We start from the raw sequence: 16,429 nt of genomic DNA on the forward strand, positions 1-16,429 counted from the left end.
GAAACTGCAGGACATAATTTGAGGTGTGGGTTGTTAACTTTGTTTAGCTTCTGAGGAAGGGTATGCTAAAAATTGTATAATTTATTTACAAATTGTAAATTTGTATACGTTGAACATGTTATGTATTTAACACAGAACGCCACAAGAGGTCAGAAGAGCAGTATCTTTAAGTTAAATCTGCTGTCTTTAACCTCATAAGACCCGAACTCTTTCATGGCATGCATTTTCAATTTCTCTTTGCTATTTGGGCTGATTGGGAGCTGATAAATGTAATAACAAAGAATTACCTGATTTTTTTTTTATCATATTTTTATTTATTTTATTTGTGTTTCTGAGAAAAATGAGATCCACATAAGAGGACATTCGTTTTAAATTTAAATTAGCAGTATAATGTCCTCGTAAGTGGATATCAGGCCCTTGTAGAGCAAAATTTAGTATTTTGGTCTAGACAACCAAAATGTGATGTCCACATATGTGGATGCCAGGTCCTAGGAGGTTAAAGCATTACCTGGAGTGTCAGTTAAAAAAAGAAATCTATTGCCTGGAATATCAGTTGCCATAGGTTTGTCTGATATTCTTATAACATTATAGTTATCCCAAAAAAGTTGATTCTGTTCATCTGGACGTAGTGGGAGAAACATTTCGTCACTCATCCAAGTGACTTCTTCAGTCTTGTTAATCAAACTAAAGTCTAATCACTCCAGTTAATGTAGTTCAAGGACTATCAAAGTGTTGAGCTGATGAAACCTATGCATTATATAGTTCAACAGCTGTTCTGACTATTGTTGTTTGTGTAGGATTATTAGAAATTATTGTGGTTTAAAATAATGGCATCGTACTGATGATGGTAAGAAGTCCATTTGTAGACATGCAGATCCATGGTGATTCTTGCTTGTGTTATTTCTAAAAACACTAAACAAAAAACCCAGCCTGTGATAAATGTAGGACTGTGGTAGTGTGTAGTATATTTGATGATGCCAAAACTTTGTATAATACTATACAGTGACATTTTCAAGCTATAAATAATATGATATGTGAGTCTGTTTGTTTTATAACCTTATAACAGTTATTTATTTTAACTTGTATATACAAGTATTTATTTTTACTGTCAGTATCATTACTGCTAAAATTGATTTGAATTGATTTTCTTCAAAGTCAGCTGAACATTGACTCAAAAATTCAGTCTCCCTCTCTCTCTCTCTCTCTCTCTCTCTCCCTCTCTCTCTCTTTTGCAGCTGTCTACTCAACTCCATCATGGAACCCAGCCTATGAAATACCATACCACAGAACAGCACAAGTCTGTATGTGGGTGTATGCACATGTTCAATTCTGTTTAAGTTAAATATTTATAGTATAACTGTTAACCCACTTTATCTCATTGGGTATTATTGTAATTTTACAGAAGCGGCTTCCTGTGCTTTGTTTGTGTCAGTATCAGTCGAGAAAAATCAAGAAAAAAAATGTTACCCAATTATTTATAACAGAAACTTTTTGAAATAACGTGTGCCCTAAAGTGGTCACCTGATTGATCTTTATTAGATACATTAAAAAAGTAAAAAAAGTTCTGTAACATGCTTCAGTAACACTTCAAGGTTTAACATTTAGAATTTACACGTATTATTAAATGTGCCAGGGATAACAGATGTGAAGTTTTGATCTTCTATTTATATCATAACCTATACTTTGCTTATATCCCTCTCTCCAAAGAATCTCCCTCCTTCCTCTTCAGTCTCTATCCCGTCTCCCCCTCTCCAGCTGATGCCTCAGTGGGATGGGTGTAGTTTAGTGCAGCGTTCTTCCCGATTTGTCTTTCAGTCTCTTGCAGCTCAAATCCCGCTGAGGCCACTAATGGCTTAAGCCTCATGAAATCTGAAATGCTTGAGTCCTGGATCACCCTACTTCTGGGATAGCTGGAAATCTGAAATCAAGGACAACTGAAAAATATACTTTATGGAAAGCTGGGAAGATTTACTGGCTTCTTTTTTGCGTGTTTTTTTTAAAGTATTTATTTTGTTTTTAAGTATTTATCATGGAGCAGAATTGGCTGGTGATGATCTCCTGTAACATAAAATGCTTGTGAATGTGGATCTGCTTCTTCAGGATTTCTTCACAAAGGAAATGCGAACATTGGATTTATTAAGAAAACATCACAATGTTATTTGTAAACCTGGAATTAGAAAAATTCCACTTTTTCTCTCTTAATTTTGGGATTATTGGATGGATCAAGTTTTAAGGAGTCAAAACTTTCTATCTTAAATTAAAATCGCACAGGTGTGTATGAATGTGATTAAACGCAGGATTAAGTAAGGAAGTGTGAGCTGTGTCTGCCTCTGTTTGTGTGCATAAACGTGTATGGATGTTTATGGCCATGTTGGAGGAAAAGAAGGACCAAGGTTCTCCAAAGCCCAACAAACCATCAAAGATCAACAGTGGCAACACCTGTAACCCCACATTGGGTAAATCCAAGCATATCTCAAACAGCAGCAACACCTTCAAACCTGCACATGGGTGAGAGAGGAATATCTTTGTGGTTTTTTTTCTATGTGCATTTGTCTCTTTTTTCTAAGAGACAAATGCAATGCATGTGTGCATTTTGTATTAATAATGCCGTTACCTTTCATATGTGGTGGGAAAAATGTGAAAATGCAACAAATTTAACTGAAAAAGTTTGGTTTTGCTAACCTGGATCTTAACTGCTAACTAGCTGTCACACAATCACAACCTGGATAGATGTGAAAAAAAAATTGTAACATTAGAGTTCAGCTCCAGGGCTAGACTGAACACCAGCTATTCTCTGAGGCTGTACAGTCAGTGAACAGAAAATACAATGGCTATTTCAAAATGTGGAGCCACCTTGATGTCATTTAATTATTAGCTGGCTACGAATAATAAACAAGTCTGGATCCAATCAGATAACAGTCTAGCTGGTAAGCATTATGTAACATTTCTACTTCTAAAAAACTACCTTTGTCTTTTTAAAACATTTTTTTATTGTGTGACTTTATTCAGGAGCTACAAATACAGAGAATAACAGTACAAATGATGAATGCTGAGAAACAGTCAACCTTAAAATCCTGCTAAATGTTAGTGAAGACTTTTATCCACAGTCTAAGGAGACTATATTCTTGGATGGCCATGTGCGCATATGGAACAATTAACAAGTGGGAAACAGTCCTTTGGTATTAACCCTGGCCCAGACAGCTCTTACAGCTAAAGGAAGACAACAACTGCATGTGACACGGCTATGCATGTATATGTGGGTGTCCCATCTGTCTAGATCCAAGGATTTAAACGATTTCTTCATGTGTGTACATGCATGGTACCACCAAACGTGTTCTTTAGTTCATGACACCAATGAATTCCCTCGATTTCGATTCCCATTTCAATCAAATCCAGGGGTGTAAAAGTATGGTAGGAGGAGATGAATGCAAACATCTAATACCCAGCTGATATCACTGCAAACTAAACAGGACAAAGAGAATATAGCTCTGTTATTCAGTGAACTGACCTAACATAAAAGGTTGAGGCTGTACATGCTAGTCCTACATGCTGCTACAGTCATGTCTGAGAGATGTTTATGTGAGTCTAAAGATTGACTGCAGTGGAAGACTCTGGATTTGTTAGCTATATTAGAGCAAGACGTTGACTTTGTTCCAAACTCTGCCTCAGAATAGGCAACTGGGTGAAGATGTTCCTTTGCTTGGTGTGAAGAAACTACGGGCAAGTCAAGATGTTTGGATAGAGGTTTTTAATTGTAACCACCTATTGTATCTTCATTGTAACCACAGCAGCTGTTTGCAGTTTGACTTTTAACTGGATCCATAAATGGTCAGATCACAATGTCTTTACCTTTCATTTGTATCACCATCTCTTTTCTCAGAGTTTTATTCATTGTTCATCCATTCAGTCATTCGCCTCAGTCTTTTATTTCCATCAATGAAACCCATTCATTTGGTCATTTGTCTGTTAATTCATGTATTCACTCATTCACCCATTCGTGCATCATCCATTTTGTCACTGGCCTCTGAAGTTTTACATTTATGTAGGATCTATAAAACATTCAAGCTTGAATTACTGTACTGTCTTATCTCAACTTTCAAAGAATAGTCTTCCATCCATCCATCAATCCATCTTCTTCCATTTATTTGCGTACTGGGCAGTCTAAACAGAGCTTCAGTCTGTCTCCCAGATTATTGCCTTCAGTGATATTGATGGCCAGCCCAGATATATAATCTCTTCGGTATGTCCTTCCCTAGGCATCCAAGTCAGATACCCATTGGGAACTATTCTTTAATTCTTGACTTAAAACTATGCCCTCGTAACAATTCTAATTGTTTTAAGGGACAGCTAAGAAGACTGCAGGTGCTCCAATTAAATAATAAAAAAACATATTAAAGTGTTTTCTGATCTGACACAACTCTGTCTTAGGCCTAGGAAATCTTGCACAAACCAGCAACCTATCAGTAGCTGTGACTAAAATATGAAGCTAGTAACTTTTTAATAAAAGTTTTTAATTAAAACATTATAAAAACATAGGAAGGTAAAGAAAGGTAAAACACAGATAATCATATGACCTTTCTAGAGCTCTCTAAAGGGAGAAAAATAAACAAATTTTGCCATAAGTTACAAGTGATGTGAGCCCATAAACAGAAGGGAGGGGTCCTACTAGGCCGAATGCACTTGTAAGTAAGAAATAGATATCTGTATTTGATGGGCACATCCACTGTGACAAAGCAAACCACGATGGTCTGCTTTGTCTGTTGACTTTGAGTCTCTATAAAAATACAAAAAGTGTATATGGCTCCTTGCTGGTGATAGCTATGACCAAATGATTTTTTTTCTGGTTGTCTGTATTTTTGAACATCAATTTCTTCAAATTGGGCACAAATGTTTGATGTTCATTGTTACCCTAAATCCCTGAAATTCTTTTGAATGGGATATATTAGGAAACCTTGAAGGGAATTTTTGAGAGTAATTGAACTGGTTCTTATATAGCATTTTTCTACTCCACCTGAGTACCTAAAGCACTTTAAAAAGCTTCTCTCATTCACCCATTCATACTGAACTGCTTTCTAACACATGTTGATGGATGCATCAGAGAGCAACTTGGGGTTACCATCTTGCCCAAGGATGCAGACTTGACCAGCCAAGGATCAAACCACAAAGCTTCCGATTAGTAAATGATCTGCTCTACCTCCTGTGCTACAACCTCTCCATTATATTTAGCACAAATCTTTACTTAGATTTAAGCATCAACTGATGAGTTTTTATTGAATAAAGTTCAACACAACCACATAAAGCACAATCCTGGAGGCATGTCAAGAAGGTTTATGCTAATTTCATCCAAATATATGACAGGATAAAATGAGAAAGGGATGGCACTTTAGATCCAAAGAGATCCCATCCAGAAAGTGTCTCAGTTAAAGATGTGTGAATCTGGGAAGTGTCAGAAATTAGGAAAAGTGGTGACTGTGGTCATCTTTTACAAATGGCTTGATGCTGGTGAGGCCAACTGTGGTGAGACAGATTTGGACACATGTCCACAATCATGATTAAATTACCAATATTATATTGTTTAGCCACCGGGTGGTAAACATCCATTACACAAATTTTAACTTCTTTAGAGGTTGTGTATCCACTTGATTTCAATATTTTCTGTGCTATAGATCTGTTTTGATCTTTACTAATACCTCTCTAATTGCTAAAGGCTGCACCATCTGTTTCTGCTGTTTTCTGTCAGCTGTTGCTCAGGTGGTGTATGGTGGGTTTCTCAGAGCTTTTCTGCCCATGTGTGCCTATATTAAAGTGGTCAGTATGCTATAAAACTAAAGCCAATGATCTATAGGAAGCTAAAGAGCCAGAGCTGAGGGACAATTTTCAGTGAATGTATTGCTACACTCCTTACCTTTACCTTACCTTTTCCATCACATATTGACCCACTGATATAAAAATATTGACTAATTTTCTATATTTACATTATGTGATTATACAAGACCTTTCTAATGAAGGATACTAAAATCTAAGCACTCCTTCAGTTCAAAGACACACTGACCTTATAGCGGCATTGTCCGAGTCACATACGCATTTAGCCTACATACTCACCATATGACCAAACACCTCGTAAATGTTTGAGAGGGTTTTGGTTTTTGGAATGCGACGTTGGTTATTATCCAAACAGGTGGATTTAAAAGAGCAGCTGTTGCCTTCTCTCCACTTTGTCGTTTTTGCTATTTTTACCATCGTTTCTTCTTTACTTTTCCTCTTTAATGTGCAAACACTCTTCCTGGAGTTCACACCATTGATATTCATTGTCTCCTGTGGCTTTGCCCTTCCACGCCCGTTGGCCGGTACACTTTAAAGTAGTGTTCCAGACGATCTTGATCCAGTTTGTCTGATCTTACTTCTTGCAGTGGTTTAACTTTAGCTTCACACCTAAGAGAGTCATTAAAGCAGCCTAATATCAACAGCCTGATGTGACAGATGAAAAATGGATGGATGGATAAGCTTAATTGGTCGGTTGCAGTTGCCTGCAACTGAGATGACAGACCTAGTCGACCATACATACAATACATACAATATACAAAAATGCCAGAAATTTTACAGTCATTTTGTGTAGTTTAGCGTGGTGGCCACACTGAATAGGATTTTTTGCACCCTCTCTGAAAAGTGTTCCTCAAACCTAAGTCAAAGTCTATGTCATATCATTTAACATTTAAAATTTGAGTCAATGCAAACCCCAATGCATCAGTACTACTACAATCTACTTCATGAAATCTTGAAACCTCAAGTCCAAGAAAATATCTTTTTTTTGGTTGTAAGGAAATATCTGGGCATAATCTTGTGGCTTAAAACCTGCAGTTGCTTTATTTTTGGCCACTTGAGGATGATAGAAAACAATTCTAACTACTGAGGTTTGGTGCGCATTGCTTGAAAGTTGCTAGGGAAATGTGTATTCCTCGACTGTTTTGCACTGGTTCCTGGAGGTTATTAACTCGTTCTAGGTGAAATTCAGAGATGGTGTTGCACCAGAATACTCCCAGTGATTGCTTTGGTTGCTAGCAGATTCCCATGGTTGCCATTTTTCATGATTGTGTCAAATACTCACTAACTACTAGCCAGGTGGTCGTACAACTTGATAAAGAGCAACACAAACCAGAATTTGGGTGGAAGGTAGACCTTCAAGAGAAAGTTTTGCGTCAGCGCTGCAGACAACATGCTTTAACAGATACTAATTTAGATACAACTGGACAAATGTTCAAAAGTCCATCATTCAAGTCATAGAATCCAGTCATCCAAAATGGGGAACACACTCATGTCACATGGTTAGTGATCTGCAAAACCACAATAACACTGACTTTTTACTGTTTAAGATAATAATCCAAATGTTTCTATTGATTATTGGAAAATTTTCAGTTAAATTATTCTTGATGATGCAGTTCACAAAAATTGTCCAATATTATGACACTCATAGGAAATATGAGGGTCATAATATTGGACAATTCTGCAGCACACGCTTTAGGGTCCCACAGAGGGGACCCAGCTCAGAGGGGGCTGATGAGCTGTTGATGAGGTGCCCTATTGGTGCCACACTGATGATGATAAATGAATGGATTCAGCGTGATTAAAATGTGCTTAAATTGCAATCATTATGTTATCTGTACAATATGTTATGAAAATACATCCATTAAAAATACATCTATATTGTTTTAAAATCTATATAAAGTTATCAGTTTGGCGTGGTTAGCCTTTCTATTTGGGCAGAACAATCTCCTCACATCCTGGTCACTTCGTGTTGGACTCCATTAGTTCATCCAGTTGTGAAAAGGATTTCTGGGTCACCAACCAGTCCCGCCTTAGAGTTAGGCTTTTAAAGTGTAATAACTGTGGACAGGATGTCATAGTACAAAACCATGATTTAGTGACATGATTTTTAAATAGTGTGTGGATAAGAAAAGCTAAGGCTACAAACTTCCCTTTGGCTTTGCAGTCAAACTTCAGCAATTAAAAATTATGAAAGGCACTCGAAATAAGCATTCGATAAAGCCTTTGCAAAAGCCTTTATTAGCTTTTCCACGTTCATCTGTTTTTGTGTCTTAAAATAGTCAGCGTCTAATAGCTAGCTCACTATATCAGTTGATACAGCGTCGAGTGTGTGAGTGTGTCTGAGACGGGATGACACATACCTTGATGGTGATGAAAAGTCTCAACTGTAATTGAAGCCACTGTGTCATGATGTAACTCGAACTAGGCGCACACACATTCACACACTGCGACATGATGTGGTATCACTCTCATTTTCCACTATCCAACTCGTTTGAGCTCGCCATAATGCCAGATGGGAGAGATTCCTAAGATTTTACATGAGAAGTTGTTTTGTTGAGGATGTTTTGGTCATCCTCGTGGTTTTGGCAGGTGGTCAAGTACCTACTCGTTAACCTCAAGTGTTTCCATTAATTTCCTAAAGGCATTTATATAAAACAGTCTAGCAAAAATCTACTCTTTAAGTATCAAATAATCACCCGCTGAAGGCCTGTTGAGGATGGCATCTGCACTCAGCTTGGTTTCTCAGAAGTGACAGCAGAGTCCAGCGACTTCTGTAAGAATATGGATGTATTAAAAGATTGGATACCGGGCAGTGAATTATCTGAATGACACATGACCTAAAAACGTTTCAAGCTTCCAATATCTGTTTCTGCGTCACACAAATAAAACTCAGTTTTCAGACACATGAAGCCTCAATGGATTCAAAATTCATAATAAGAAGACTAGAAATGAATCTTCTTTCACAGGATAAGATAAAGCATATGCACTTAAAACTCAATCATAACTTTCTTAAGGAATAATGGTGGTGTAAGGGAAAAATACTTCACAATCTCCACCAGATATCTCAAGAACAATAATGAACACTCTTTGTTTTTTTGTGCCTGTGTTACAGTTTATTCACAAGTTAAATTTATTTAGTAAATTAAAAATAAATCACAGCTGAAGGTTTATAGTAGTTGCAGGGTTACTGAACTCTCTTTCCTGCTCTGAATTTCAAACAGATGCTCTATGCTGAGGTATTACAGCACATTACTGTAGCATGAATGTTTTCTTATAGCCCTCCTAATGCCACATTAGGCCTCTGTAAGTGTAAACATGTTCTAGCTACACATGAACAATATGAAAACTTAGCATTCATGCATTATGCTAACCTACAGTTACTGGCATTATATGGTCACGTGGGGTAATGCAATTTGCTATTAATATTCTGTTAATCAAGCCTCTTCTCCATTAGTGCCTAATCGGATCAACTCGCCACGGTTTGCCAAGCAGGTACTAAAATCCAATGTCATCACACTGCATGCCACCGATTGACTAGTCAGAACGTCACCTGATGAGTCATTTGAGCGTCTTGTTCACAAAAATCAAAACCGCCATTTTTGAAACCCGGCAATAGAGGAAATGGATACAAAAACCCAACGATTCTGATTTGATTCAATTCAATTCAATTTTGACTGAGACAGTCAGAAATATTACAATTCTGATCATTTATCAGTACATATTCATATTTTTATATCTATATATAAAAACAAAGCTGACACTTGTGAGACTTCATCAGAGGTGTAAAAATAACAGCAGATGCCTTTGTGTCAAAGTAACTGAGGATAAAACACAGAAAAACATGAAGCTTTTCCTGGCCTGGCTTTTTATAGCAGATAACCTTAAAAATATTTTGCAGTAGAACAAAAACCCGAAGAAAACCATTAAGCAACATGTGAATATTACCTGATGCTGTTGAAATGAAACAGAGCAAAGTTACAAAAGTTTTATTAGAGACACATCGTTTTGCAATTTGGCATAATTTTAAAAAGTTTAAATTTCTTCGGTGAACAGAACAAATGAGGCTTTCTTGTTGGAGGTCATTTTTGAAAGAAAAAAAAACTGCATCTGACAACACTGCACACAACGGTAGACTGGTGCGTAATAAGCAAGTGAATAATGGAGAAAACAGAGATTTGAGATAGGAAACTGTTCTTAAAGTACATTGAGAGAGAGAAATAGCTGTACAGGAAATGTGATTTTATGGTGATGGAAGCAAAGCAGTAAAGGTAAGAGGGAATTAATGACGATGTTTAGCAAACGTGAAGTGTACTTTTGATCTTCTTTTGCTGCTGGTTCAGTGAATTTTAGTCGGAGAGTGTCGAAACCTGCAGCATCAGAATCTGTGAGATGCCGGCTTTGTGAGATGTCCATATACGGATCGTTCTCCATGTTGGGTGAACGATCTGTGCTTCGTGTTTACAACTTTGTGCCGAATCTGTTTACCTGCTCTCATTTTGGGTGGCTGTAGCTCAGGAGGTAGAGCAGGTCACCTATTAATCGGAAGGTTGGTGGTTCGATCCTTGGCTCCTCCAGTCTGCATGTCAAGTATCCTTGGGCAAGATACTAACCCCAAGTTGCTCTCCGATGCATCCATCGGAGTATGAATGTGTGTGAATGTAGTTAGAAAAAGCACTAAGTACAGATAAAGTGCTTGTATGAATGGGTGTGATTGGGTGAATGCGATATGTTGTATAGAGCGCTTTGAGTACTCCGGGAGAGTAGAAAAGCGCTATATAAGAATCTGTCCATTTTCTGTTTGGTGGTTGTTGAAATAGTTTTGTGAGGCTTAACCTGAGATTCTGGCATTTCTGGCAAAATACATTTATATTTAATAATCAATTCAGGATTTAATGAATCGACATCGCATTATTCAAGCTAAAATCGATTTAAAAATTTTTTTAAACCCACCCCTACTGGGTTTTAATGGAAAACTAATAAATCTGAGTTGAGTTGATTCGAGTAGCTACTACGAGAAAATGGGCTTTTTATACACTATGCTATTTTGAGAAATGTCATTTTGAATTTTCCCGGTGTGCATAACTGATAATTGTTATTAATAGTTGTAGATATTTAGCAAGAGCTTATGTATATGTAAGGACTATCTTGTGTGGCCTCACTAGGTTTTATTTAGTGTTACAGAAATTTCCACCTACTAAACACTCGGGTTATAACTTGGCAAACTAAGTTTGACCCTTCGAACAGCTGCTGCTGTTGGCTCTTGTGCTGCTGCTGCAGCCTTGTGACCGGAGACCCGGACTTGAGTCATACCTGAGTCAAAACAAAGACATGAAACCACATTTGGACTTGACTGCTGCAAGCCCTGACCTTCAGGAAACTTTAAAAAGAAGTTTTGCTTGCATGAAATTGTTTAAAAAAGAATTAAAAAAGAGTTTTGATTCAGAACGTGCCTTCACAGGAATGAATAAGTTTAAAAATAATTGCAAATTCAGACTTAAATATTTATTGTGATGGCACAATAAATTGTTTTACATCTTTGCACACGTCACCTCAGATAAGACTCGCATGTCCGGACCACGAGGTGTTGAGTGACTGCAGCTTTCTGCTTGAGCCAGTAGTGATTTATTTTCATCAGCACTTATTAAACTCTCTGGCTAACTGGACCTCAGAGATGACATCAGCTCTCAGAGTGCTGGTGTACACAGCTGTTACAGATCAATATTGTATTTCCACATTCACTGCACACAAGACCACAAATTAACATCAATGTAGAATAATTCAAAAGCAGCCAATGAAATTTTTTATATAAGAATACAAATTAAAACATAAGCATTTGAGCTTAAGCAGATAGACGCCCTTATCGCCAAGTCATTTGTCAAAAATATCAAAGCTTATTAAAGTGGCAGTGCTGTGGAGAGATTTATGACCACGACATGTGTAGCAGCAAGGTTTGCCCGGTGTGGGTTACTGCGAGCACTTTGTGTCCTCGCTGCCTGATGATTTAAACTCCATCTGTCTGTTGCTGGGCATGTAACAGAGGGTTTAGGGACTCCCACTAACTGCTGAGGTAACCACACACCCATGTCACATGACTTGTCAGTCAGAACCGGGTATGTTGGGTGATGGCTGGCATCCAAAAGGGGTGATGATTAGGATTCTCATGGACTCACTGCACACGGTGGCAATAATAAAGTCTGAAATAGAAGCTGGCTGAAAGACAACTTTAACAATCTCCAAAGAGGAAGAAAGTTTGGTCAGTAAACAAATTAGAAAAAAAGAGCCAGGTAGTAGATTTCAGTGAACATTCTTTCGTATTTTAAACTGGTTCAAAAGTGAAGATTTTATAGAAGTCTACAATTTTTAATACATTTGGCATCTATACAATATCTACTCCAAACAAACAGACTGGTTTTAAATATAAAACATGTTTTTAAAAAGCTCATTTGGTAACAAATTCAAACCACATAATCTTTTCTGTAGAGTTTTGGTGAGCTGGTGTGAATAGGAGGCTCAGTTTCCTGTGGGACCTAATGTGGTCTTCCGCTGCTGTACCCCATACAGAGATGCTCTTCTACATACCTTGGTTGTAACTAGTGTCTATTTGAGTTTCTGTTCTGAAATACCGTCCATGCCATGTTCAAAGTATCTTACATCACCTCTCTTCCCCACTTTGATGGTTAGTTCAAACTTCAGCAGGTCATCTTGACGGTATCTACATGAATAAAAACACCACATTGCATTAACAATTAGCTGAACAGGTGTATCTACTGAAATAGCTGGTGAGTCCATTTATATGTCTTTGCTTTCATCCTTGCAGCAGTTTAATATCAGGAACTTTTTAGTTTAGATGAATTTTACTTATTTAAATCCCCAAACTCGCCATTTGTTCACAAAGCTTAGTTTTTTATCTTTTTAGAAGTCTTTAGGTTGCTGCAATTATATGGCCAGTGCTGACATTATGTTCTTTGAATGTTCAGGTGTTCACAGCAGTCATGTGTAGATGTAAATTCAACAATCCAAACCCAGAAAGCATGAACAGGATGTAATAGCTGTGACTTATTTCTATTTTATTTATTGTCTCTAGATGAAAATTCCAGTGAACAGTCATAACATAAACCAGTGCTAGCACATTAGCTTTTCATACTTTGTGTTAAACTGCCATGTAAATGGGTTATTTGTTGCAGCCATTTTGCTAACATCTTCTCATCCTCCACACTGGGACAGTTAAATATTCCTTTGTAAAATCTCCCTGGCTGAATTTCCAGTTTCATCACAGTGAGGAAATAGGAACGTGGAAAGATACTCAGGGTTGAACACAGATACTAATTTGAGATTTCATATTCCTCGTCCATGCTGGCAGCGTCCACTGTCTGTTGTCACTGGTCTGGGGTCTGGTTACCTCCAGCCAGAATTGCTTATCATTAGAAAAAACCTCTGGTCCTATTGGGCAGGAGAGGCAGATGGTGCAGATTCATGTGGGGACATGGATAGTGTCGGCAAGCAGATATAAAAAGTTGTAATGTGTGATATAATGAGAGGCTTTAAAGTTTAAGAGAAACCTCAAACAGTTTTACACTGTTCCAGTGCTTCTCTGTACTCGAGTGGTGACTATAGTTAAACTGAAATCACTTCCCTCTTTACACTGTGCATTATAATTACAGTCTGGGGGTTTTTTGGTCTGTAAACAAAAGTCTGGTGTTGTCAGACATTCAACAGTGGAAAAGAAATGAGTAATATGAGGCATGTCACCTTTTATGGAAGCCCAAATGAAGCCCTTTGACATAAAAAGACTGACTGAAGGAGGGTTTTCAGTCACAGTCTCAACATTTACGTTTGGAAAGTAAATGGACTGGTTCCTTCTCTGAGCACTCAAGGCACCTGCCGCCTTCACAAACTTTTTTCTATGTAGCATTCACACTCCAGTGGATGCATCGGAGAGCAACTTGGGCTTCATACCTTTCCCAAGAATATGGCATGCAGGGTGGAGCAGCAAGGGATCGAACCACCAACCTGTCCATTTACCTCCAATTTGTTTCAGTAAAGTTAACACATAATCTGTACGTTTTTAGCAAAATAGACTATCAATCCACACTTCTGCACTATTAAACAAGTAAAACTTTATATCCTGTGGTTTTTTGGTTACTGTTTTTTATCTTGCCCATACAAACAGATTACATGTTGCAAATGCAGTTGGTCATATTTGGAAAAACTCAGCACTACCAGCTGGTGATACAGTGAAAACATTGCTCAGTGACCAACATTATTATATCAGTAGTAGTAGTAGCATATAAACGTGGTGTATTAACATAAAATTTAACACATTACTTTATGAAATGTTCTAAAAAGCAGTGTTAAAATATAAATGGAATGTGTTCATATATTTTGTAGCACTGTGACAGGACTCCATGCTTTCACTTTTAGGTTAACTTGACCTCATTTCAAATTTTAGTACTGCCATGTCACCACAAAAGTCACTTACAGGCTTTAAAAATGCCATTTTCTATATTTGGCAATCAGAGAAGTAAAAAATACAGGCACCTGTCAGCCACAACATCAAAATCACTGAAATATCAAGGTTTGTACCACCTTGTGTTCACATTTCACAAGAATGGCTACTCCTCCTAAAGTAGGAGTTGCTCAGATTTTAGTGAAACTTACGTGCAGTGATAACCTAATAGTTCTGTGTCAAGGTCATGTTTGTTTTATTAGAAATAACTGATGAATCGTAATGGATTGTGAATGGATGAGTTACTACATCACCAGTGTTGGGAAGGTTACTTTTAAAATGTATTCCACTACAGATTACAGAATACATGCCCCAAATTTATTTTGTAACGTATTCCGTGATGTTACTCAATGAGAGTAACGTATTCTGAATACTTTGAATTACTTAATATATTATCATGCTTTTTACAAAAACTAGCTTTACTTTGTTGTCTGGGTCAACTTTGCTAGCGAGAGACAGAGAGAGGCGTTGAAAGGCTGCTCCAACGGAACTTATTGTTTCAGAGGAAAACATGAACACACTGTACAGTCGAGTCTTAATAGCTTACTTACAACTGGGCTCGTCAGGCACTCTTTTTGGCTGCAGTGGTTATTATATTTACATGCTACCATCTCCCATTTTTGGTCGGTGACAACTCGTACTTTTCGACTCTTTTTCTCCCTCCTTGCACTCACAAACACATAACGGTTATGGCAGTCCATTCTCCCTTCAGCACGGACTACACTGTCCATGAAGCTTCATTCTTTAGGGCTATGCCTGTAACACTCTGCCTATTGCCTTCTTATTAAATAATTTTTGTGAATAATTAAAAAATTATATTTCTTCACGTCATTATGCGGGCCGCAAGTAGAGGTTGAGACAGGCATTAGAGCCTCTTAATGCGCATTTTGTTTGGGTTTCCACCGGCGTGGAATTACCAAAAATAGAGAGAGCATAGCCTAACATATGAAACAAGAAAGACCGCTGTGTAATCCATTTATTTCAACAAAGTAACTGTATTCTGAATACCACCTTTTTAAACGGTAACTGTAACGGAATACAGTTACTCATATTTTGTATTTTAAATACTTAACCAGTGATGTCACACTGTACATCACTGGCGTCCTGGATACAACCCAGTGACAGCAGCCTTCCTAACCAGTTGTTACCACCATACACTACTCAGAAGCTGCTTGAGAAACACAAAATGTTAAACTCCCCAAATACCAGTCTAATCCTGCATCCATGAAATGCACGTGAACAAGCATGCAGGTCCACCCTGCAAACTCCACTACCAACATGCTAATGCTGATGCACACAACACCCCCAGAGGTAAGGTAAGGTAACTTTATTCAAACCCATAGGTAAGGTAAATTTGCTTTACAGAAAAATGATAGCATTTGGCATCCCTTCAACAACACCCATACCTAATAAATATAAACCTCACTGTAGCACATATATAGTAATTTCACGTTTCGAGTCAAAAGCAAAAACAGTTCTTATTTAATTCAGTAACAGCAACAGGGACAAAGCTGTTTTTATAACGCTTTGTCCTGCATCTTGGAAACAGAAACCTCCGTCCTGAGGAAAGAAGCTGAAATTCACCCCGTAGGGGATGGGAACCATTTTTAAGGATTGATAAAGCCATCCTCTGTACTTGCTTAGAGTACAGGGAGGCTAAACAAGACTGTGGCTAACCTATCAGACGACTGGACCATCTCACTATCTGATTCAGTGAGTTTTTCTCTGTGACAGAGGTCTGACCAAACCATGCCACCAAACAAAAGGATACAACAAATCATATAAAGTTCTTCTACATTAAAAGAGAAAAACAAAAATTGAGGGATAATATGTCACGGTTGCTGATGGCAACATAAGCAGTGCGTTTATTTACAGTGCAGTAAATAACCAGTACACAATAAATCCCCGTAGCTCCCTAGACTCTCGTGTTGTGTCTCACTCAAACGTCCGTGTTCGTGCTCTCCGCTCCCGTGTTACCGCACATCCCGTGCGTGCTGTCTTCTTCTGCTCCACGCTCTTCCTGCAAGGAAACAACACAGGCAGCCATCAAACACAACTCCCGCGGGCATACACGACCTACACGACTCTATACTGGACACA

This window comes from Oreochromis aureus, linkage group 3, assembly GCF_013358895.1.
Source record: "Oreochromis aureus strain Israel breed Guangdong linkage group 3, ZZ_aureus, whole genome shotgun sequence".
NCBI classification, from domain to species: Eukaryota; Metazoa; Chordata; class Actinopteri; order Cichliformes; family Cichlidae; genus Oreochromis; species Oreochromis aureus.